This window comes from Cervus elaphus, chromosome 1, assembly GCF_910594005.1.
Source record: "Cervus elaphus chromosome 1, mCerEla1.1, whole genome shotgun sequence".
Classification (NCBI taxonomy): Eukaryota; Metazoa; Chordata; class Mammalia; order Artiodactyla; family Cervidae; genus Cervus; species Cervus elaphus.
In genome coordinates, this window is record NC_057815.1 from 72,452,299 (window position 1) to 72,476,851 (window position 24,553).

At 35.3% G+C, this 24,553-nt stretch overlaps 1 protein-coding gene across 4 annotated transcripts in view; it reads left to right on the top strand.

Annotated features, from left to right (window-relative positions):
• Nucleotides 1–24,553, top strand: part of METTL15 (methyltransferase like 15) — a 202,129-nt gene that overhangs the window by 16,180 nt on the left and 161,396 nt on the right. The window lies entirely within an intron of this gene.

Consider the following 24,553-nt stretch of genomic DNA (forward strand, 5'->3'; position numbering starts at 1 on the left):
CAAAAAATGAGAAAACAAGTGTTTGGTGAGGATGTGGAGAAATTGGAACCCTCGAGCACTGCTTATAGAATATAAAATGATACAGATGCTGTGAAAAACATTTAAAGCAGAATATTATGATCCAGCAATTCCATTTCTGAGAATATGTACTCAAAAGGATTGAAAGAAGTTTCTTGAAGCAAAATATTTGCACACCCATGTTCATGGCAGCATTCACAATATCTAGAACATGGGGCTAACTCAAGTGTTCGTTGATGGGTGAAGAGAAGCAACATATGACCTACACATATCACAGGGTATTATCCAGCCTTACAAAGAAGGGTATTCTTCAGTATGCTACGGCATGGATGAACCGTAAAGACATTTTGATAGATGAACAAGTCAGTCATACATACTAAACTATATGATTCCACTTATAAGAGACACTTAGTGTAATCAATATCGTGGAGACAGAAAGTAGAATGGCAGTTGCTAGGAGCTAGGGAAGAGAGGAATGGGGGAGTTATTGTTTAGTAAGTATGGAGTTTGAGAAGGTAAAATGAGTTTTGTAAATGGATGGTAGTGATGGTTGTGTAACACTACGGATGTGTTTAATTCCTACCATTGAAAGCTACACTTAAAAATGGTTAAGATGATTAGGTTTTATGTTGTTTGTTTTAGCATAATAAAAATTTGCTTAAAAAATGCAAGTTACTGATTTGAAGAAAACACACTTTTTTATATTAATTCATGGCTACTAGAAATAGATGATTGTTTCATAATTATATGCAAACATTCAAGTGACATAAATATTGTTGCTTTTCTATTTTACTGTCACAGATTCTATGTTTCTTGCAGATTTTTTTTCTATGTGTACTTCTAAAATATGTTTAATATATATTTTAAAGCCCCATTAATACTAATTTCGTGATTGGTTTTATGTTTATTATATACGCTATTTTATTAGTACCATGAAGTCAAGTGGGCCTTAGAAAGTGTTACTATGAACAAAGCCAGGTGAGGTGATGTCATTCCAGCTGAACTATTTAAAAACCCTAGTAGACATTGCAGTTAAAGTGCTGCACTCAGCATGTCAGCAGTTGTGGAGAACTCGGCAGTGGCTGCATGACTGGAAAATCATGTTCAAACTTCTCTACAATTGCACTCATTTCTCATGCTAGCTAGGTTATGCTCAAAATCCTTCAAGGTAGGCTTCAGCAGTGTGTGAACTGAGACCTCGCAGAAGTACAAGCTGGTTTCGAAGATGCAGAGGAACCAGGGATCAGATTGCCAACATTCATTGGATCATGGAGAAAGCAAGGGAATTCCAGAAAAACATTTACTTCTGCTTCATTGGCTACACTAAAGCCTTTGACTGTGTGAATCACAGCAAACTGTGGAAAATTCTCAAAGAGGTGGGAATACCAGATGACCTTACCTAGAAACCTGTATGTGGATCAAGAAGCAATAGTTAGAACTGGACATGGAACAACTGAGTGGGTCAAAACTGGAAAAGGGATACGACAAGGCTCTGTATTCTCACCCTGCTTATTTAACTTATATGCAGAGTACATCATGTGAAATGTTAGGCTGGATGAATCACAAGCTGATATCAAGATAGCTGGGAGAAACATTAATAACCTCAGATATGCAGATGATACCACTCTAATGGCAGAACATAAAGAGGAACTATAGAGCCTCCTGATGAGGGTGAAAGAGGAGAGTGAAAAAGCTGGCTTCAAACTCAAAATTAAAAAAACTAAGATCATGGCATCCAGTCCCATCATTTCATGGCAAACAGATGGTGAAAAAGTGGAAGCAGTGACAGGTTCTCTTTTCTTGGGCTCCAGAATCACTGCAGATGGTGACTGCAGCCATGAAATTAAAATACACTAGCTCCTTGAAAGGAAAGCTATGACAAAACCAGATAGCATATTAAAAAGCAGAAACATCATTTTGCTGTCAAAGGTCCATATTGTCAAAGCTATGGTTTCTCCAGGAGTCATGTGCTGTTGTGAAAGTTAGACCGTAAAGAGGCTGAGCACTGAAAAATTAATGCTTTTGAATTGTGCTAGACTCTTTGGAGTCTCCTGGACTGCAAGGAGATCAAACCAATCAATCCTAAAGGAAATCAATCCTAAGTATTCATTAGAAGGACTGATGCTGAAGCTAAAGCTCCTATACTTTGGCCACCTGATGTGAAGACCTGACTCATTGGAAAAGACCCTGATTTTGAGAAAGGTTGAGGGTAGGAGGAGAAGGGGACGACAGAGGATGAGATAGTTGGATGGTATCACTGACTAAATGGACATGAGTTTGAGCAAACTCCAGGAGATAGCACAGGACAGAGGAACCCGCTCTGCTGTAGTCCACGGGGTTGCAAAGAATCTGACATGACTTAGCGACTGAGCAACAACAACAATTTATTTAATACCTTATCTGATATTTCAGATACTTGTCACATTTATAGGTGGTCTGTGCTACCTGGTGATGTGATGAACATTTTACATACTCTTGTTAAGGTATTTAAAATCTTTTAGGCAGGCATCAGTAATAAACACAAACCAATTAGACAATTATATATTGAGTTCTTATATTTGATCATTTAATTAAAATTTTTTCTTATCTCTTCTTTTTTTGGTAAAAACTACAGTTTATCAGCTCTAATGTGTACTAGTGAAACCCACGTTATTCAGACTATCGAATTTAGAATTTCCTCGTAGAGTTTTAGGGTGGGGCATATGGACATTTGAATCTCAATGGTAAATTTAGCATATTTTCTCTAACCGGAATATATATATTTAATGCTATTTATAAAACACTTTTTCATATCATAAGAAATATGAAAAACTGATTCAGAAGTGAGTTTTCTGGTTGTATTTTCAAATTTTATTTGGCCTTTTTGTTATTTAGTTGGTAAATTGTCTTCATCTCTTTTGCAACTGCATGGACTGTAGTCTCCCAGGCTCCTCTACTCTTGGGATTTCCCAGGCAGGAATACTGTAGTGGGTAGCCATTTCCTTCTCCAGGGGATCTTCCTGACCCAGGGATCAAACCTACCCCTTCTGCTTGGCAGGTGGATTCTTTACCACTGAACCAGGGAGTCTTTAGCTAAATGAGTTACTCATTTGTGCCAAAATGTTTCCTAGTTTCTTTAACAATTCTTAGTTTTAGAAATCCCTGAGCAATAGTCTAGTCATAGTTACATAGTTTATAACTAAAAGGATAATAAGTTGTTCCTACTTAATTTCCCATAAAGATATTAGTGCTATTTAAAATACTCATTTTATATTATGTGCTTTTATAATTTGCATATGATTACAATGGTTTTCATATTAAAATCTTTAATAATTGCAGTGTATTTCTTGAGTGTATATCCACCCTTTCTGGTAAGTTCAGTGTCTGTGAGAATTTTCTTGCTTTTCTTTCAGTGACTTAATATAGTTTTATCAGTGAATATAATTTTCTTCATTAGAATTTAGAAGCACAGTATAAATACAGGACATTGGAACTTTATTTACATAAATAAGATCAATAACTTAATCAATTCTTTTGCCTATCCAGTGTCTTTAAATTATCTTCTTATGATTTGCTCTTTTTATACTCCAGAAACTGAATCCTACTTTTTTTGCCATTCAAATATGAGAATTAAATTTTTTTTTGCTTTAAATTTAGCCTAAAAATTAATTAGAAATTACAGTTTTCCTGCTTTGATGATAACTCCCAAATAAATGTGGTTCCATTGTTGTGAAAATGATCTTCCATTTAAAAAGTCAGATATATGTACTGAATTTTAAGTTTTATTTGAGCCATTCTTCAAGTTCAGTAAATAGAGACCTAGGAAGAAACAAATGTCCATTCTGTAAGGGAAGCTTACAGGAAGAAAAAGAAACGGGTGAAGTTTTTCTGTTCACAAAGCACATTTGCATGAGTCATCCTGAGTACTGGTTACTCTCTATTTAGGTCAACACTAGTCCCTGATCAATAGTCTAATCATAGTTACTGGAAGAGGCTAGGTCCAATGGTTCTTTCTTTTCCTATTGTTTTTCTATGTCCCATACTGTTTTTGTTAAAAGTGCTAGTGAGTATACCTTGACCTTGTGAATTCTCAGAACATTTCATTTTACTCTTCTTCCACTACCTTCTCCTCATATAACTCCTTAGCTGTAAGTAGCAAACTTAAAGTGTTATTTTATAATAAACCAAGTTACAGAGCTTCATGGTGACTCACCTTACTGTAATGATCTGTGAGCTCTCTTCTTTGTTTTTGTGGGTGCTAGTTTTTGTCTCCTTTGGGTGAAGCAAAGGAGATAATGTACATTTAAAGATTTTATTTGCTTTCATGAATGTTGTTTCAGAAAATATTGATATGCATTTTTATAGCAACTTACCTTTTCTTTTATGTGTAAACGTTTCACTTGGTTTGTTTGAGTCCTTAATGTATAAGATGTTATATTGCATTGTATACTAATTTTAAGGATATATTTTATCCTTGTCATAGTCATTTGCTCTTTGTGATATAGAGTATTTTTCTATATTTATAATTAAATTTCCAGAAAAGACAAATATTTTGTTTTATATATATATATATATAGTCTTTTTTTTTTTTCTTTTTGAACAGCAAAAGAAATTAACTCTGGATATACAATATATTTATAAAGATGGAGGATTTTTCACATGAGGCCAGTGTATGCTGGGAAAAATACTACTAGTAGCAACAACATGAAGTTGTAGAAGATTTTAATGTTTGTGAAGCACTTTTATATATTGTTGTCTGTGCTTTCCATTAGTGTTGATCTCAGTAGCATTTTGTACAAAGTTACATGTTAACTGCAGAAAAAAAAAAGAGGAAATATGTCCAGTCCTTCTGTTGTATTGGAATCATGTAGTAATAAATGATATTAGTTGGACTTGAATGCCCCTAGTTACCAATCAGATTATGTGGTTTATGGTTTTTTTTTTTTTTCCCCCACCATTAGTATTAGTTCTTAGTACCTAGTGGTCAGCCTACAAAAGCTTCAGTATTAGGCCTCTAAACTTATAGGTCAGGTATTTTGGTCTAACATCCCTAGAGCATAGATCACTAGCTTCCTTGGCACATGAGGGACTACATCAGTGCTCAGTCATTTGAAGTATGTTAATTCCAGAAAAACATCTACTTCTGCTTCATTGACTACACTAAAGCCTTTGTGTGGAACACAACAAACTGGAAAATTCTTAAAGAGATGGGAATACCAGACTACTTTAACTGCTTCCTGAGAAACCTGCATGCAGATCAAGAAGCAACAGTTAGAACCACACATGGAATAATGGACTGGTTTAAAGTTGGGAAAGGAGTATATCAAGACAGTATATTGTCACCCTGCTTATTTAACTTCTGTGCAGAGTACATCATGCAAAATGCTGGACTGGATGAAGCTCAAGCTGGAATCAAGATTGCCTGGAGAAATATCAATAACCTCAGATATGCAGATGACATCACTCTATTGGCATAAAGTGCAGAGGAACTAAAGAGCCTCTTGATGAAAGTGAAAAGGGAAAGTGAAAAAGCTGGCTTAAAACTCAACTTTCAAAAAACATTAAAATCATGGCATCTGGTCCCATCACTTCATGGCAAATAGATGCAGAAACAATGGAAACAGTGACAGACTTTTTCTTGGACTCCAAAATCACTGCAAATGGTGTCTGTAGGCTTGAAATTAAAAGATACTTGCTCCTTGGAAGAAAAGCTATGACAAACCTGGACAACGTTTTAAAAAGCAGAGACATCACTTTGGCCACCTGCTGCAAAGAACTGACTCATTAGAACAGACTCTGATGCTGGGAAAGATTGAAGGCAGGAAGAAGCAGGTGGGAAGACAGGATGAGATGGTTGGATGGCATCACTGACGCGATGGACGTGAGTTTGAGTAAACTCCAGGAGATTTTGTAGGACAGGGAAACCTTGCATGCACATAAAACACTTATGTTCAGTTTACAACTATTTACATGGTATGTAATTTTTCTGGGCTTTAAAGTCACTGCAGATGGTGATTGCAGCCATAAAATTAAAGACGCTTACTCCTTGGAAGGAAAGTTATGACCAACCTAGACAGCATATTAAAAAGCAGAGACATTACTTTGCCAGCAAAGGTCCGTCTAGTCAAGGCTATGGTTTTTCCAGTAGTCATGTATGGATGTGAGAGTTGGACTATAAAGAAAGCTGAGCGCCGAAGAATTGATGCTTTTGAACTGTGGTGTTGGAACAGACTCTTGAGAGTCCCTTGGACTGCAAGGAGATCCAACCAGTCCATCCTAAAGGAGATCAGTCCTGGGTGTTCATTGGAGGGACTGATGTTGAAGCTGAAACTCCAGTACTTCGACCACCTGATGCGAAGAGCTGACTCATTTGAAAAGACCCTGATGCTGGGAAAGATTGAGGGCAGGAGCAGAAGGGGACGACAGAGGTGAATAGTTGGATGGTATCACTGACTCGATGGACATGGGTTTGGGTGGACTCTGGGAGTTAGTGATGGACAGGGAGGCCTGGTGTGCTGCGATTCATGGGGTTGCAAAGAGTCGGACAGGACTGAGCAACTGAACTGAACCGACATAGTATGTACATTGTATCAGGTATTCTGAATAGTCAAGGGATGATTTAAAACATATGAGAGGATGGGCATAGGTTATATGAAAATACTCCATGGGGTTGCAGAGAGTTGGATACAACTGAGCAACTGAACAACAACATGCTTCTTTTGTTATCACAACACTCTGCCGAGGAGTTCTGGTCTGTCTCAATGGTCAGGTCACTGGTTTTTTCAGAGTTTGTTCCCAGATTGATCTTTCGCTCTGGGTAGGAAATCTTCTATTTGTAATGATAGGAGATGGGGAGAAATTGCTCAAATAAAGGTACAGGATAAATTGACTAGAACCACCAATAGACTAAGTCTTAGAAATAGAGCTGGAGAGAAAGCATGGTATCAGGGGCAGGAAACTGTAGGAGAATGTTTTTAGGAAATAGTGTTAATGCTAAAAAGGGAAACGGACTTCATGATTTTCCATCTTCTCTACGTTTTTCCTTCTTTTGCTTGTCCCTTGCTACCTTATGTTTCTTCACTATGGTTTTGATTTTACTCTTCCTTTATAGCAGAAATCATGAAGTAAAGCAAAGTCAGTCATGTGCCCTTCCTATTTTAGAAATGACCTTCAAAATAGTCTCATGAAGACTGTCTTTTCCACCAGTCCAGAATATTTCTACCAAGGTGATTTCTTCTTTGAGTAAATACGTGTGAAACCAACATTTTTGAATAGAAAGTCATGATTTTGGTTTAATTTAAAATGATCAAAACAGCAAACTAATGAATGAACATGAAGCCAACTTTTCTTGCTAAGAACTACTTAGAACTTAAATACAAAGTGAGCTATTTCAAAAAGGAGAATGTAGATAATTATGAAAGAAAAATATTTTCTTTTTCTTGGTTTACTATTTTTGTAACATCATTTTCGTAATAGAAACTGCCCAGATTTTTCTAAAGTTATTTAGTTAATAATATATAATTATATCCATAAAGGGAAATTTATGATATAAAAAGTCAGATATTCATTTGCATTATGATATAAAAAGTAAGGTATTAATTTGCTTTTTAAATAAGATGAAATACAGCATTCCTCTCTAGCTCATTAGGTCAGTTTAGGATGTTAACCACAGTATTGCAGTCTCTGATACTTTCTACTTCTATGATAATGAAAGATCAAGAATTAACTAGTTAGATGCAAAAACAATAAAAACATTTTTAACCCTTGTGTTTGATTTTTAGCTGGGATGATTGCATATTCCAGTTACTGCTTTAAGTTGTATAACTGGTGTTCATTTATTTTGTTTTATGTTGGTTTTGGGTAAAAAGTCTTATACGTCTTTCCAAAAGGTAACCTTACCTACCTTAATGTCTGGGCATTTAAGTCAAACTCTTCCTAATTGGCTTAAGGTTGTAATTTTGAATATCCATTCTTATTCTCTTCTACGTAACAGTGGTTTTCTAAAGCGCCTTAATTTCTTCCATCCCTGAGTCCCTACATGGGTGTGTGTTTCTGGGTGCCTTTTTATTCTTTTTTGCTGGTGTTCATTTCTTAGTATACTGACTTATAGCAAGGTCATCTACACTAAATTTTCCAATAGAGCTAACATGACTGGCTCCCTCACTTCTGGTCTTTATTTGAGTAACACCGTTTTAGAGATATCATCCTTGGCCACCTTATTTAAAATTTCAACTACCATCTCACAATGTTTGATATCCCCTTTGCTTGCTTTTTTTCTTTCTCTCTAGTACTTACCATGTTTTTTCATTTTCAATTTGATTCCTAACTGTCTGTTATGCCCTCCTTCTATGGCATCCTGGAGTTTAAGTTCCACAAACTTGAATTTTTGCCTGTTTCTTTGCAACTGCCTCCTCAATGCTGAAGACAGTGTCTGGCACATATAAGGTGTCCTATAAATGTTTGTTGAAATAATTGTTACAAGGAAGAGTGAAAAGTACTAGTAAGAGAAACATTAAGAAGGTGGACATGGCAAGTGATTGGGTGAAGCAAAGAAGGCCTTGGGGAAGTGGCAGAAAAGACAGTGAACTGTTAGGTCTAAGTTTCTGTGCAAAATGAGACCATTTCCTCATATTTTCAGTAAATATTCATTGAGCTTCTACTGTGTGACAGATGCAGTGCTCTTCATCCTGGGGATACATATGGAACAAAATTGGACATGATTTTAGCCTCCAAGGAGCTTACAGTTTAGTGGAGGAGGCAGGCATTTATTAAATATCATCAAGGTGAATGTGAAATTTCTGCAGCTGTGATAAAGAATACAGCTAGCCCTCCTTATCTACAGTTACACATCCACAGACTCAACTAACTGCAGATCAAAATATTCATGAAAAAAAAATTCCAGAAAGTTCCTAAAAGCAAAGCTTGAATTTGCAGCTCACAGGCACACAGAATGTTTGCGTTCTATTTGCAACTATTTACATAGGTGTACATTATATTAGATATTCTAAGTAATCAAGGGATGATTTAAAAGTATATGAGAGGATGGGCTTAGGTTATGTGAAAATACTATTTTTCCCTTCAAGTTTTATTGAGATACAATTGACATATAGCACTATAAAGTTGTGTGCATTGTAATGATGTGACTCACCTACATCATGAAATGATTACCACAGTAAGTTTAGTCATTATCTATTATCTCATATAATTACAAAACTGAAGAAATACAAAAAATTTTTTTTTTTACTGTGATGAGAGCTCTTAGGATTTACTCTCTTAACAGCACTCAAATATAACATACAACAATTATATTAATTATATTTATCATATTTTGCATTTTATCCCTAGTACTTATCTTATAACTTTAAGTTCATTCTTTTTGATTTCTTTCAGTTCCTCCTCGCCCGCCTTCTACCTCTGTTAACCACAGTGATCTCTTTTTCAATGAGTTTGTTTGTTTGCTTGTTTTTGAGGTATAATTGACCCACAGCACTTTGTTAGGTCCTGTTATGTAACACAGTGATTCAATATTTCTATACATTTCAAATCATTACCACAATAAATCTAGTTACCATCTGTTACTGTATAAAGATACTACATTATTATTGACTGTATCCCCATGTTGCTTTTCATCCCTATGACTCACTTATTTTGCAGCTGGAATTTTATACCTCTTAATCTCTGTCACCTATTTCTCTCCTTTCTTGAGCCCCTTCCTCTCTGGCAGCCGCCTGTTCTCTGTATCTATGAGTCTGTTTTGACTATGTTTATTCATTTGTTTTTTAGGCTCCACATTTAAGTGAAATCATACAATATTTGTTTTTCTCATGCTTCCTTCATTTAGAATAATACCCTCTACATCGATTCATGTTGTAACAAGTGGGAAGGTTTCATTTTTTTATGACTGCGTATGATTCCATTGTATATATACACCACATTTTCTTTATCCATTTATGGGCACTTAGGTTGCTTCTATATCTTGGCTATTGTAAATGCTGCTAAGTGATGTGTATATTTTCCAGTTGGTGTTTTTGTATCCTAGGCATGAAATTGTTTGATCTTGTGAATTTTTAATTTTTTGAGGAGTCTATCTACTGTTTTCCATGGTGGCTGCACTAATTTATGTTATTAGGTACTTAAGAGAGGAGCAGAGCCAGAGGACCTGGGTGTAGGGGTCTGTCCCAGGAAAGCCCATAAGGGTCCTGCTCGGTTACAAAATCAGGGAACATGGTACCACTAGTTTTGTTCTTTCTTAAGATTGTTTTGGCTATTTGGAGTCTTTTGTGTTTCCATACAAATTTTAGAATTCTTTGTAATTGTTCTGTGAAAAGTGCCTTTGGTATTTTGATATAGATTGCATTGAAACTGTAGATTGCCTTAGGCAATATGGTCATTTTTCAGCCCAGTTTAGTTCAGTCGCTCAGACGTGACCAACTCTTTGTGACCCCATGGACTGCAGCACGCCAGGCTTCCCTGTCCATCACCAACTCCCTGAGCTTGCTCAGACTCATGTTCGTCAAGCCGGTGATGCCATCCAACCACCGCATCCTCTATTGTCCCTATCCCCTTCTCCTGCCTTCAGTCTTTCCCAGCATCAGGGTCTTTTTCATGAGTTCATATCAGGTAGTGAAAGTATTGGGGCTTTAGCTTCAACATCAGTCCTTCCAGTGAACATTCAGGGTTGATTTCCTTTAGGATTGACTGGTTTGATCTCTTTGCCATCCAAGGGACTGTCAAGAGTCCTCCAACATCACAGTTCAGAAGCATCAGTTCTTTGGTGCTCAGCTTTCTTTATAGTCCAACTCTCACATCCAAACATGACTACAGGAAAAACCATAGCTTTGACTAGATGGACCTTCGTTGGCAAAGTAATGTGTCTGCTTTTTAATATGCTGTCTAGGTTGGTCATAACTTTTCTTCCACAGAGCAAGGGTCTTTTCATTTCATGGCTGCAGTCACCATCTGCAGTGATTTTGGAGCCCTAAAAAATAAAGTCTGTCAATGTTTCCATTGTTTCCCCATCTATTTTCTGTGAAGTGATGGGACTAGATGCCATGATCTTAGTTTTTTGAATGTTGAGTTTTAAGCCAACTTTTTCACTCTCTTCTTTCACTTTTATCAAGAGGCTCTTCAGCTCTTCTTCGCTTTCTGCCATAAGTGTGGTGTCTTCTGCGTATCTGATGTTATTGATATTTCTTCTGGCAATCTTGATCCCAGCTTGTGCTTCATCCAGTTTAGCATTTTGCATGATGTACTCTGCACATAAGTTAAATAAGCAGGGTGACAATATACAGCCTTGATGTACTCCTTTCCCAAGTTGGAACCAGTCTATTGTTCCGTGTCTGGTGCTAACTGTTGCTTCTTGACCTACATACAGATTTCTCAGGAGGCTGGTAAGATGGTCATTTTAACAACATTAGTTCTTCCAATTCATGTTCATGGTGTATTTTTTTATCTCTTTGTGTCATTTTCAGTTTATTTCATCAGTGTATTATAGTTTTCTGAGTACAGTTTTTTTACCTAATTAGTTAGGTTTGTTCCTAGATATTTTAGTCATTATTTTTGTGTGTGTGTGTGATTGTAGGCTAGATTGTTTTCTTAATTTCTGTTTCTGATAGTTCATCATTAGTGTATAGAAAGACAACAGATTTTTGTATGTCAGTTTGTATCCCATAGTTTACTGTATTCATTGATGAGTTCTGGTAATTCTTTAGTGGCTTATTTAAGATTTTTTTACGTGTAGTATCAAGTCATTTGCAGAAGTTCTACTTCCTTATCAGTGTGAATTTCTTTTATTTCTTTTTTCTTGTCTGATTGCTGTTGCTCAGAGTTCTAATACCTTGTTGAATAAAAGTGGTGAGAGTGGGCATCCTTGTCTTCTTCTTGATCTTAGAGGAAATGCTTTCAGCTCTTCATCATTGAGTACTATCTTACCTTTCGGCTTGTCATGTGTGGCCTGTAGTATGTTGAGGTATGTTCCCTCTAAACCCCCTGTATCGAGAGTTTTTATTATAAATGGATGTAGAATTCACTCCAGAGAGAAGTTGGGAGTATGGCAAGAATGAAGGATTGTAAATCATCCACTCAATGAGCTGAAGATGCAAAGTGGTAGATGGTGAAACATGAGGCTAGACAGGAAAGTGAAGGTCAGAGATGATTGAGTTTGGCTTTTGAAAAAGATTATTCTGTCTACAATATTTGGAATGGATTGGTACAGACTAATCATGAGACATTTGTTTGGACAAAAGATAAAGTGAGTGGTGAAAGTTATAGATTTGGAGATGCAGGGACAAATTTGAGAGAAAGATTTAGGAGGTAAAATGTACACAATGAAGCTGACATAAATTAAACACTATTTTCATGTTATGTACATACTAGGTACTAGGGATACAAGAAAGACAGCCTGCAGTAGAGGAGCTCTCTGGAATGATACATTCCTTTATACATGTATGCAGAATCATACATATATATGGATATTTATATATGTATATGTATTGCTTTGGGGTGATAGTGAGGGAAACTACTACCTGTTTTTCACAGAGGAGATGAATGAAGGATTTTCTGTATCTTCTGAAATAACAAGTAATTTCCTAAGTGAGTAAGGAGAAGAAGGGAATTCTAGGGAGAGAGAACTATTTGAGCAAAGTCAGAAAGTCATGAGAAAGCAATATTTGCTCAGGAAAGCACATGTTTAGAACATGAAGGAATTTGTAAGACATGCTAATGACATAGAATTTTCCTTTTAAACTCGAGTAGCCTTAGTATTGTCCTCCTCTCTTCGTGCCCTGAGGTTTGGCAAGGAATCTCTAGAGTTGATTCGGAATAGAGATGGAAAGATGGGTTATTATGTTTGAAGAGAGGACTTTCACTTGAAATGTCTACAAACAGAAATGAGAGACTAGAGATAGAAACTAGACATGGAGATTGAATGTACCACACAGATGATGTCTAAACCCTTGATAATAGGTATTGTCAAGGCAAAAAGAAGGAAACCTTGAATAAAGCTTACATTGAATATCAAAGTTTTAAAAGAATTTGGGAAATGGAAAAAGAAGAGATGGATAAGAGAAGTTGGTAAATATGTAAACTTAAGTTGGAATATGAATGGCTGGTATGTCTAATTTGCTTCATTACTTTGGGTCCTCTGGCCTAGGACTTAAGGAAAGGGTTGTTTTCTCACTTTTTGAATAGGTTAAATAAAAGCTAAAAGTGATTTTTTTATGCCTTCCAAATCTAGACTGTTTTCTTACTCATATTTAAGATTAACTCTTCCTTTGCTTTAATTAGCATTATTTTATTGGCACTCTAAAACACCTGCTTGGTAGTCCACAATGTATGCATTATTGTAATTCTACTAGAAACCTAAGTGTTGTAAAATGACTTTAATTTATTTCAAAGCTTTTCATTGTTGTTTTATATAAAATAAATATTACCACATAGATTCAACTAATCAAACTAATATTTTACTACTAATCCTGACAGATTTGTTTACAAAGAAAATACTAAAGAGATTACTCAGACAGTTCAAAGTGTGCCAGCTTGGAGATTACCCATCTGTGGTCAATTATTTAAATTTTGCTGTATTTCTTTCCATGGGTTGATAGCTTCAGTGCCTTGGGCTAATATTCAACCTATTAGTTGGCTTATTACCTTTCAGAAACCAGACTATGTTTGGTGTAAATTAAGTGACAGAGAATACCCGCTTGAGTTATGAATGTGATTTCTTAATTTTATCTTTCTTGATCTACTTGATGAATTATTTGTTTATACCTAATAGAGAAGAGGGAAGGATTTTCTTGCATGTGAATTTCCATTGAATGCTCTGCAGGTATTTTCTTATGACAACTATTTTAACCAAGGCAGAAACTTTTTCTTCATATTTATGTATTGATAGTATTAAATAGATAGGGTTAAAAAAAATTAACAGCCGAAAAACAATTAACCAGGAATAATAGTATAATCTCCAGATTAATTCTGTATGAATGGATGTTGCTGTTAGGTACTATCTACCACACTCATAGTCTATAATAAATTTTAAATAAGAATAGTTTAGCTTAAATCTACATAATACAAAAGTAAAGTTTAAGAGAGGCATTCAAGGCATATGGTTTTTGTAAATGTATTGTCAGTTGCTGAAAATTAACAAAAATGTGTATACTTGCTATATGAACATTCGATGATTCTTAAAAATTGGACATTGTATAATTTTTCCCTCAAATAATGTCAGTACTGGAGATAGAAGCTAATTTTTTTTTTTTGGTCAGGATGTTTTATATGAATCTCTGTAGTTTTATTTTCCAGTGTCTTGCATAAAAATCAAATGTGAGCAGAAAGTATTTAATAAATTTGGGGATATGTGATTTCCAATAAAGGTGTGAGTGAGGAAACTAAATTCTTTGAAATGAGTTTTCTGATTATTCAGACTTTATAGGTAATGCTTTATTACCTAATTAACTTAAATGATGTATGTATGTATTTACTATCAATAGAATCTTTTAGACTGTAACTTAAGGTAGTACAAATGATGTTTTAAGAGAGTACAAAAGCATTAAATTGTCTACACTACATCAATTAGCCTTTGGTGGTTTTTGTCTTTGTTATGCTACTTTATTCTACTGACTCAGAAATGAGAGATCTTTTAGATGTTTATTTACATAGCAGGTCAGTAGACTTTTGGTCAACACATCTATGAATAGGTACATGTGGTTATTTTGAACATTTCAAATTGTTTAGGTTTTCCTCCAATTTTCATAACATTTTATATGTTGACTTGGTTAGATTGCAGAAGAAAGACACACATATACTTTGATATTTGTTTTTGTACTTTTTAAATTTCTAACATAATGACTAAGGGGGAAATCTTCAAGTCATATCAAATTGGTTTTGGCTCTTTTGTATGCTCTAAAAGGAATTTATAAAATTCAATCCAGTAAGTATGCTTTGAATGTTTTTTATGTGCCCAGCACTGTAACAAGAGGTTACCAAAATGGAGATTATCACCTGCCTTGGCATCCAGTTCATGTGTTACTCCTAGTAATGATGTAACCTTGAAAATGTCACTTGATTATTTAAGCCTCAATTCCTACTGTGTTTATTTACCTTTTTTTTTAATTTAATTTTTTTTCCTTTTTCCTTTACTTTCTTTTAACTGGTTTTTATTTTGCTTTTTTTCTTTTCTTTTTCTTTTTGTTTCTTCCTTTTTTTCTTTTTGGTTCCTACTATGGAAAATGAAGATTTTGGAGCTATATCCTCTGTAAGGTCTCTTACAAATGTAACATTATTTGCAGTTATCAGAGTTGACTTTATAAAGGCTAGATATCTTCTGATTACATTTCTAGAATCACTTTCTATTCTTCTCCACCCTGTATGTGTCCTGGGAGGCTGATCTTTACCAACTGTATCATTTGTTCCCCTTCCATTTGGCTTCTGATTGGATTATACCCGTTAAGATACCAGCTGGAGATCAGAAGGTGAGTGGAAAGTGAATTCACTGTACTCCCTTGCGTTGCCTTGAGTTGGCTGCTTTTGTCTCCCTAAAGTCAGATCTCCTGTCATGGGGCCCTCTGTATATAACTAATCATTACTCCTCTTGCCCTTCAGGCTTAGGAATGGTAATGTCTCTGGTTGTTGTGAGATCTTCTGAAACTGTGCACTCTTCCCCATTCTCTATTCCCTAAACTCTGTCTGCATCTTTGTGAGTAGTTCCTTAGTTGAACTAGCATTCTCAAATTGCCAAGATTGGGTGTGCTACTTTTTTCTCTTTCCTGCCAGAACTGAGTGAATGATTCTGTTCTCCAGGAATCAATCTTGCCACCAATCTCTGTATCTTGAGGTCTTACTACCAATAAGTGTCATCGAGAGTCTTTATAAAATGAAAATATTCTAGGAGGGACTACATGATAAGTTCTCTGACTAATGTTAGTTTTCAGCAGTTACAATTGGATTGTAGGCTACTTATTTTAGAGACATGTGAATGTATGTGTGTGTGTGCCCCCTTTTCTTCACTTTGTAATCAAGTGAGAGCTCAACAATTTTATTTAAGTAATTTTCCTTGCAGAAAATATCGTTAGGCTAGTTAGATTAAGATGTGTGGTATCTTTTCTTGTGGCAATGGGCAGTCTTTGAAGAGTTTTAAGATACGGAGTGATCTGGCTAAATTTCCATTTTTTTATAGACTACTCAATGGCTATTTGTTGGGAGAATTTGTAGGCAAGGAGACTGATGTTTTATATTAGATAAAAGATAACAAATAACTGAACAAAACAGAAATAATCAGTGTGTTGAAGAAAGGAGTTGAAAAGTCAGCAGTTGTAGCAGTGGATGGGATGAAGGGGAAAATACTTAACCATCGTACTCTTTTTTTGTGTGACTAATGAGACGGAGAGTGATGTTGCTCCATGATTGGAGAATAAAGAAGGAGGGTTAGGTTTGGGGGAAATTGATGAATTAAATATTGGGCTTGTGTGTTTGAAATGCCTAAATGACATCTAAGTTTTCCTGTCGAAAAGACACTTGATTGACTGAATAGTCTGAAGCAAGAAAAAGACCTGATTAAAAATTTTTATTTAAGGCATCATCAGCAAGGCAGTATTGAAGCCAAAAAGAGAATGAAGTCCTTGTTTTTTTTTTTTTTTTGGCATGTTAAAAAATATTGTGCACCACAGAGGGAAATGCAGGGGAAACTACTGCATTACAAATTAGGTAGAAGAAGTTGACCTAAGGAAGGATAGAGAAGGAGTGGTTAAAGAACTATACAGGGATCCAGGAGACTGGTTGCATATAAGCTAAGGAAATAAAAGTTTCAAGACATAGCCATCAACAAGGGCAAATGCACCCAAATTTCAGAAAAAATATTGTTTTAAGTTGACAGTTAAGTGATTATCTGTGGAAAAGCAGTTTCAAGGAGTAAGGATTTATTGCAAATCAGATTCTTGTATGGAAGGAACAGAAAGAGCAAGTATAAGTTGATAGGAAAAGATTTGGATGAATAAAGGAAGATGTACTTAGTTGCTCAGTCGTATCCAACTCTTTTTGACCCTTTGGACTGTAGCCCACCAGGCTCCTCTGTCCATGGGATTTCCCAGGCAAGAAAGGAAGATAGAGGGAGGGCTTTATGTATGTATGTATGTATGTATGTGCATGTATGTCTGTGGGTGGTTAGGAGGGTAGGTAGGTAGGTGGGCAGTTAGTTATCCTTCTTATTTCTGTGAGGATAGAGAAGGCCAGAATGAAAGTTTGAAGATGACAGGAGAAGGGATGTCATATAAAAGCTGGAGGAGAGTCTTGGTTCAGTAGCACAGTACAAGATTGGCCTTGAGTGGAAGAGAGACTTGAAGTGAGGACAGGTGTGACTGAAGATAAATTTATTGGTAATGGATCAGAAAATTCTTATTTCTGTGAGGATAGAGAAGGCCAGAATGAAAGTTTGAAGATGACAAGAGAAGGGATGTCATATAAAAGCTGGAGGAGAGTCTTGGTTCAGTAGCACAGTACAAGATTGGCCTTGAGTGGAAGAGAGACTTGAAGTGAGGACAGGTGTGACTGAAGATAAATTTATTGGTAATGGATCAGAAAAATTGAGAATCTAGTCTGAGTGCCTTTATTTTCAGGTGATGTCAAAAACAATATCTGTAAATCAGAGAGTTGTTTATAGATATTATTAAAGTGGGGGTTCAATGAGGTTATTGAAAATTTAGAATAGGTGTTTAGAAGTGAGGCAATGTGGTGCAGTGGTTTAGAGCATGGGCTCTGGAACTCTTCTGCTGATTACTTGCATGACCACAAGCAAATTACACTATCTGTGCCTCAATTTTCATCTAAGAATGGGGATAATTATAGTTCCTACCTCATTAAAATATTGTGTTAATAAATGTTTAAGTATAAACATGTGTGAAGTTTATCTGATACATAGTAAATATTCTATGAATTATAGTTCTGATTTATACTGCTGCTTTTCAAGTTTTCTTATTCTCTTTCTCGCCCTTCCTCATGCTCTTGAAATGGAATACTACAGTGGTCACATACCTGACTTAAATCATGCTGTGTAATTATAACCATGAATATATGCATGGGTGCTTCCCAAGTGGCTCTGTGGTAAAGAATTCACCTACCAATGCAGGCTTTGCAGAAGACCCAGGAGACATGGGTTCAATCTCTGGGTCAGGAAGTTTCTCTGGAGGAGGAAATGGCAACCACTCCAGTATTCTTGCCTAGAAGATCCAGTGATAGAGGAGCCTGGTGTGCTACAGTCTATAGGTCCGAGAAGAGTCAGACACGACCGGGTGACTGAGCATGCATATGAATGGATAGCGTCTCTTTATTAAGTTACATTCTTTTACAGGAAAGTATATTGGGTTGGCCAAATAGTTCATTTGAGTTTTTTCTGTATGATGGTATGGAAAAAACTGAATGAACTTTTTGGTCAATCCAGTATATAATTTTTATGTGAGAGAAGTTAGATGTTTCATAAAATCCAATTTGTTCTTGTCCCTTAACCTTACTATATTACTTAGTTTATGTGTTTCCATCTCTTTTTCTCATTTTACATGGGCCCTTAATAATCTCAAAAATGAACCATTAAATCAATTAAAAAATTAATTTCAGCTGCTTTTAAGTTCATCTTGTGAAGGGAGATTCCTATGAAATTTTCATAGACTGTAAATGAGTTTTTATTTGCCGTAAAGTGAGTTGTTCAGTCATCTGTCTTTTAAAATTTACGTTGGTGTGTCATGTGGTACATTAGATGAGAATTATTTCTTTCTTTGACACACAATATAGTGTTGTTTGCTTGTTTGCTCATTTGTTTTACAAGTTCCTAAAAAGTTTTGTGAAAATCAAATTTAAAAAAAAAAACAAACAACTTCCCAATTGCATTCTACTATAATTTTAGTATGTTTTGTTTGAATGAAGTATTGAATTATTTGTTGTTTGGTCGCTAGGTCATGTCTGACTCTTTTGTGACTCCATGAGTTGTAGCCCATCAGGCTCCTCTGTCCATGGGATTTCCCACACAAGAATACTGGAGTGGGATACCATTTCCTTCTCTACAGGATCTTTCCGACCCAAGGATTGAACCTTCATCTCTTGCACTGGCAGGAAGATTCTTTACCACTAAGCTACCAGGGAAGCCTCTAATGAATTAGTAAGTATTCCAAAAATCAACAAAAATTTGATATGATTAAAGGAAAATTGTATTTTTTAATTTTCAATTTTCATCTTAGATTTGAAAGTCCATAAACATATTGGAATAATGTTGCATAAGGAAATTAAATGCAGCTTCTAAATCCTACAAAATAAAAAGTTTTAATATATGATCTTTGTTAAAATATGTCATAACAAAATCCTATCTGGGAATATTACTTAAGAGTAATCTGATTTAGAAAAAGATAAAAGGTAAATCTCAGGATATGAAATTTTGTAAGTTTTCCTTTCTTGGAATATTTAGAAAAACTGACTGAAAAAATGTCTCTTGAAGTAGTAGGGCTAGAAATAGTTGTTGAAGGGAGAGAAGCAGGTGTAGAATGCTTTCAAGAGGATGTTTTTGGAACAAGGCAGGAAATAGGGTGCCTTCAGGATGGGAGCTGTGACTCAGATTAAGCATAAGATTTAAGGTAATTTCAGGCCAACTATAGTCACTTCAGTCTAGGTCTTGGAGTTTAATCTATTAGAAGATTTAAAAACAGATCAGTTAACATACTGTCATAGCCAGTGTCCACAAGATGGCTTCCATTGATTTTTACTCCTTGGTATTCATATTATTTCACAGTTCCTTTCCATAATGAATTGGGTTGACCAGTGTAACTAATAAGATGTTAAGAAATTATGGTGCTTTTCATTTCAAAGGCTAGGTCAGAAAAGAAAGTGTGCTGTATCTTGGATTACTTGCTTTGAGAGCCCAGTTACCATGCCATTAGGATGCTTAAGCAACCCATGGAGAGGCCTACATGGAGTGGAACTGAGGTCTCCTAACAACCAGCATGAGGTGAATGAGTTTTCTTGAAAGCAGATCTTCTAGCTTGAACAAGGCTTCAGAGGAATGCAACCTTGGCTGACCCTGTTACTGCATCCTGTGAGGGACCCCCAGGCCAGATGATTCTATATTCCTGACCTGTAGAAATGGTGAGATAATAAATGTTTACTGTTTAAACCCTTTAATTTAGGGTAATTTGTAACAGAGCACAGAGATATAATATACACAAATAAGAACAGTTTCATCTGTGATAATTGCCATTAGAGAAAGGCATGTACCTTGTGAGAGTGGCAAATAGACATCTCATTTAGTATGGGCATTTGGGAAAGGCTTATGAGCTTAGATCTAAAGAATAGGAAAGAACATTCCTGCCAAAGATAGCATGTGAAATCTATTGTCGAGAAAATGGGACTTCTGAAAAACCTGAAGACCAACTGATTGGCTAAAAGTAGACATCAGAGAAGAGATGGAAAGAGATGAAGTCTTCGTCAGAAAATGGTAGGCCTGCGACTATATTAAGGATTTTGATATTTATTTGAAAAACAGTGGGAATCCATTGAAAAGTTTTCAGCAGGAGATGTGGGTAAACTAGATTAGATATGTATTTTGTAAGAACATTTTGTGGAGCATAGATAAGAGGTCTTAGGCTGGGAATAGGTTGTGTAAAGGTGGATGAAAGGAGACCAGTTAGAAAGTAATTGAATTTATTTAAAGAGATTTTGATAGAGTGGTGGCAGTTTAGATGGAGCAAAGTAGGCAGATTTGAGAGGTTTTGTATTAAAAACAAACAGAATGTGGTGATAAAGAGTTAGACATGAGAGGTGAAGCGTGATGAAGCTGTTAAGGGAGGTATATGACCTTGTCATTGGCTACATGAAGACTCAGATTTTTTTAAGGAAAATTTCTATTTTGTTTTGGACATTTCTTACATGCTTTTCACATAGCTAACATGGAGTTTTGAGAACTAGTTGGATAAATTGTTCGGGAGCTCAGAGAAATCTGAGCATGAGATAAGAACTTGTCAGATTTATTTCATATAAAGTCATAAATCATGTGGTGCAGTCTTTGAGGGGTATTGTGGTCAAAAGAACATGATTCATTAAAACAATAATTATTTCAAAATAATGCAAGTTTTTTATGCATTTCTCAAAACTCTGACTGGAACTCTTAATTCTCAGTAATACTTTCTAATATTGTTCTTGTTCCTTTTCTCATTTTCTGTCTTCAACAAATGCAATGGCTCTACCATCTCTTTTTTCAAAACTCTTGAAGAAGCTACTCCTCTAGTCCCATCCTAGCTAACTTTTATTCTGATTCCTCCTTCATTTTCTTTGCTCTTCATTATTTAATGTAACTGTGTTTTCCTGTTTTGACGACAGAGCACAAAGTGTACAGTGTAGTTTAGGGGAAGAAACTGGGAGCACAAAGCCAGACGTTCTTTTGATGATTTAGGAAGAACAAAGTCAGAGAGCATCTGAAAACAGTTACACATTACTGAGTTTTGTCAGGTCACCTAGTTATCACCGTGTAAGTAAAAGTTGAAGTCATGGGCTTATTCGATTGTTTTTGCCTCGATCTTTGAGTGGATGAAAGTGTCCCTATCCTTAAGTAGCTCCATTATTTAATGGTTGGGGTAAGGAAACTGAACCTAGAGGAGGACTGATTGGGATTTCTGTTAACTTCTGTCTGGGAGCCCTGAGCTAACTGCTGCCTCAGGTCTCAGGTGTCAGCTTAGATGGTAGTTTCTTTGGAAGCCCTTTTTAAACATTTCATTTCCAGGTTAGGTGCTTCTCCAGCAGTCACTCAATTTTATTATTGTCTTTATCACTGCTGTAATTAGTTACTTAATTGCATGTGGTCCCCAGCACTCTAAACTCTGCTATAGGAGGATGGTAGACAAGTTCAACATTGTATCCCCACTAAGTACTACCTTATCTTTTATGTAATGAAACTCATTAAGCACTTGTTTAATTAATTCAAGCAGATGTTCTCATTAGATTCATTTGGCTTCCTGTGTGTACATCAGCCACATTTCTTTTCCCGTTTAGCTTACTGTCAAAATATATAGACTTGCTCTTTTGCAAACAACATAAAATAGCTAGACTCCAGGTTCTTGTCTTAGATTATGACTTTGAACTCTCAGCCACCTAATACCTATAAAAAGTTTGGGGGAAATAAAATTTATGAAGGACTGCAGTGTACTCGGACCATATAGTTTTCACATTCTTAGAATTGGTTTAACTGAATCATGCCTCACTGTGTTATTCCATTGCTGATGTTGAGGAATATTAAAAGTAACACAACTTTTAAGCTCATTGTTATATTCACTGTAAGGCTGGAAGAGAAGGTAAGAGAAGGTAGTTTTCTGTGATTTCTTTATGAAGACTGGAATTTTTTTTTCAAGGTACAGTAGTAAGGAAACATTTTGAATGACTATGGTTTGTGTGTATGTGTTTGTGTATGTGTTTAAATTTTTCTGGATATGACAAATGATGCAACTGCATATGTTTCTCTCTTTTCAGTGGCTTCTAGGAAACTCATAAATTTTGTGGTCTGCCTTTATCAACTAACATAAACGTTTTATATGTTTTGAATAAGCCTTACTATTGATTTTAATTTTACCTTTTTATTTCTTCTGTCTTCACTGTCATCTTCAAACGTTTTCTCTCTCCATCTCCTTGCTTTTTTACTTTCTGAACTAACTTGTCTTTGTGAGTCATTTTAATTTTTTTTAATCATAAGGCATTAAAAATTACATATGGATTTTTACAGCATAATGGATCTCTTATTGACAATTTGTTTAGGAACTAACTTGCTATTAACTTGACTTCTCTCCATGGATCCCCTAGGCTCTCCAGAATATTAGGACTGGTTGAGTCCTGCTAAGCAGCCCCTCTCCTAGGTTCCAGTTTCTGAATAAAGGGTCGTCTTTTTTTTTCCTGAAGGGAGTAGTAGTCTTTCATTGCTCTTTTTTCTCTCTCCCAGCCCCCAAGTATTTCTGAACTATTTCAGAAATAGTTACCTTTATTGCAACTGTGATTTAATAAAATGTTTGAGTTAGGTAGAGATAAATTTTGTAATAAAAGGAAGGAAAGGTAGTTACTTGCATCCTTTTTTTTTATATTGTATTTTGTAGTTATTTTGAAGAACCATTTAAGACATTTATATTAATTCTAGAAAGGTCAGTAATCTTGGATCACACTAAGGGTAAACTAAATCTGAAAAAAAAATAAGACATCTTCAATGGGTTAAATATATATGGTGATTTTAGGCTCTTGTTCATGTCTAAATTTTGTTTTCATTGCTGTTTTAAGAAGGTAGGAAACATGGGATTTTTATATATGATGAATCGATGAATTTAATTAAAACACTTTAATAAATATTGGTCATATTATTTTATGTCCTCTATATAGTTTAAAAAACAACTAGCATTCTTTATAGAGATATTTGCAATAGCAATTTTAAAGAATCTATTTTTATTGTTTTGTTAACAAATCAAACTTTTCAAGTTATTTTTGACTATTAAACCTTTCTGGAAAGTTGTTCCATATCCTTCCGGTCATCTAAATTTATCACAGGCCTTTAACTAAGAAGGTTGGTGAACCTTCTTTCCTTTTGATCTTGCATCCTGGCGGGTGCTTGGATATTTCTTCTGTAAGAAAAGTTTTGGTGGATGAGTCAGTGTACTGAGTCATAGGCAGCATGAAGCCTCTAGTGTTCTATACTAACTAATTGGAAACAGTTTCAAAATTAATTAAGGCACAGTTGTCAGCTCAGTGTTACTGATTGACATCCCACCAAAGTATTTTGTTTTTTGGCAAGTTGCTTAATTGTTCTTTGGTATTTAGTTTTTGTTTTGCTTTATGATTTTTTTTTTTTTTTGGTCTGTTGAATAGACCTGTAGTTACTATGTTGATTTTTTTAAATCCCTTTTATTAACCCTGTTTCATGTGTCTTTAATTTCTCCCTTGCTTGATGCTTTTTTCCCTTAAAATTTTTTTAATTCAGTTCCTTCTGTTTTTAGCTTGCTGATTTATCAGTCCATGAGAGAAGTCTTTTATGCTCCACAGAAACTAGTTCATATAATAATTGTATATTGATTTGTTAAGTAAAAGCCTGCTGTCTGATGAAACATTATGTGTTTCATTTAAGAAAAACAAATTAAATGGCTTCCTTTACATTGCATTAATTAGTTAGTTTTCTTTACATTGCATTAATTGACCTTAATAAACTTATTAAAAATGATATGATTTTGAAATAGTCTGTTTCTTCACTGTGATCATATTTGTTTGAAAGTACTTTTATTTGTATAAAGGATTCTACAAGTGGGGATTGATTAGGTGTTCTTCATGTTTACAGAAGATTAAACAGGAAATCAAGACCAGGAAGGTATTTTGGCTGAAGTGATCAAATGTGTTCTGGCAAGATGATAAAGTGCTAAGGTTAATTACTGAGAGGGAAAACAAAAGAAGAAGAAAGAGAAGGGAACTCACATATTAAGTGCTTACTAATTTCCTGGCACTTTACATACATTATTTCTTTAAATCCTGTCAGCAACCCTGGAAGATGGGACTTATTTGTCCATAATCA